The sequence below is a fragment of the Austrofundulus limnaeus genome, unplaced genomic scaffold (genome assembly GCF_001266775.1).
Source record: "Austrofundulus limnaeus strain Quisiro unplaced genomic scaffold, Austrofundulus_limnaeus-1.0 Scaffold148, whole genome shotgun sequence".
Taxonomy (NCBI): Eukaryota; Metazoa; Chordata; class Actinopteri; order Cyprinodontiformes; family Rivulidae; genus Austrofundulus; species Austrofundulus limnaeus.
This window is the reverse complement of record NW_013952550.1, coordinates 166,986-168,905: the sequence shown is the minus strand read 5'-3', so window position 1 is coordinate 168,905 and position 1,920 is coordinate 166,986. Positions and strand designations below refer to the sequence as shown.

At 41.1% G+C, this 1,920-nt stretch overlaps 1 protein-coding gene across 2 annotated transcripts in view; it reads right to left on the bottom strand.

The window, feature by feature from the left end:
* The window catches only part of btf3 (basic transcription factor 3), a 9,113-nt gene extending 7,846 nt beyond the window's left edge, over positions 1-1,267 (bottom strand). Inside the window, exon 1 of one of the 2 annotated variants that reach the window (XM_014016588.1) lies at positions 1,219-1,267. The gene's annotated coding sequence lies outside the window, so the exon portion shown is untranslated. Of the gene's footprint in view, positions 1-1,155 lie in introns of both variants that reach the window. The other variant, XM_014016589.1, reaches the window with a different exon arrangement.
* Positions 1,268-1,920: the final 653 nt, after the last annotated feature.

Sequence of the window (1,920 nt, the reverse complement as noted above, 5' to 3'; positions counted from 1 at the left end):
TATGTTTTATATTCAATTAACGTATGATCTGATTAGTCGACTAATCGAATAAATAATCGGTGAATAATCGATTATTAAAATAATCGTTTGTGACAGCCCTAATTGGAAGCCTGATGGTACTGGTCCAGCTTTTCCCCCATCACAAAGTGGGACAATTTGAAATAAAATGTCCAATGTTTATTGCAGTTCTTGTGATACTGACATTGGAACAAGCGGTTCGTCACATATTGTGCAACACTACTGCTGACTGTGAGTTTGATATAAAAGTAACGACACAGACGTATGCTGTTTGTTTCTCCAACACTGAGAGTAGATCTGAATCACACATGTGTTACATTAAATACACACAGGCCTCTTAAATGCATTACAGGAAGTTTATGTAGTTTAACACCAGATTTCCAGAAGGATGTTGGCTAGTTAGTTAGCTGAATTTCAGCAAGCCAGAGTTTTCTGATGAACATTATTCCATCCATTTTCTTTCTGTTATGTCTGCTCAATAAAGTAATTTGCTTTAAAATATTTGATGAGTTTTGTTTGTTTACTTAATGTTCCGTTTCCTAACTTGCATTTGATTTATCTGTTTTAATCAACAATGACCATCACCAGCTCTATATAATTTAGACATACGTCCACAAAGAAAAGTGAAATAAGACTTTAAAAAAATCTACTTCCTTATTCCTGTTAAGAGAATAAAAGCTGAACATGATAAAACACACATCAGCAGGGAGTATAGCAAGATTATTTTCACAACATGCATATAAAAAACAATAAAAAGCCAAAAACGAGCTAAAGTATCTTTATTCAATTTAAAAAAAAAAAGTCACCAGCTCGTCTTGGCAGTTATTCGGTTAGCAGCTAGCTAGCTAGCAAACATTCTCCTACTTGTTTATTTACGAGCCAGAACAGACAGGAAGTCTCAACAAATCCAACAACACGAGTGAGTACACAACAACTACCATTAGGAGCAATTTTAGTTGACCATTCAACACATGTGAGGCGTGGCTGAGCTCTGCAACAAGGCTAACTCTGGTTAGCTTGGTGGACCGCTCGGCCCGTCAGCCGCAGCGTTTCACTCCGCCACACCGAGCCGGCCGCAGCGTTAGCTTCAAACCCGGGCAGGCTGCGGCCGTCCAGTCAGAAAAATCTTCCGTTTACCTTTTACCGTCGGATCAGGGAGTAACAGTGCAGGGTAGAAGGTATATAAATCTCCTCACTGACCTGTAAACTAACAGCAGACACATGCGGGAGCAAGATGGAAGCGAGAGAGGAAGGCGGAAGTGACGTGCAGAAAGAAGGGCGTCGACTTTGGGTATTTGACGCCCCGAGTTTTGTTTTGCAGGTCAAAGGCAAGATTGGACTTTTCCCACGATTTTAATGGTCTAGAAATGTACAGTGCTGTGCAAAATTAAAGAATGCTTTCCAATTTCTTTACTTTTTTCTCCCAAACAGCCATACTTTCATGTAATATGTTAAAGTAGTCAAAAAGAAAAAAACTGTATAGGTCCTCTGGACGGGTTCTTCTCTAATGAAACGTTTCGTCTCTCCTCCAAGAGACTTCTTCAGTCTGAGAGTTTCAGGCTAAATTCAGGCTTTTAAGCCCTGCCTCCATGTGACTGATACTCACAGGCTTTTAAGCACTGCCTCCATGTGACTGATACTCACAGGCTTTTAAGCAGTGCCTCCATGTGACTGATACCCACAGGCTTTTAAGCACTGCCTCCATGTGACTGATACTCACAGGCTTTTAAGCCGTGCCTCCATGTGACTGATACTCACAGGCTTTTAAGCACTGCCTCCATGTGACTGATACTCACAGGCTTTTAAGCCCTGCCTCCATGTGACTGATTTTCACAGGCTTTTAAGCACTGCCTCCATGTGACTGATACTCACATCCGTATCAGTCACATGGAGGCAGTGCTC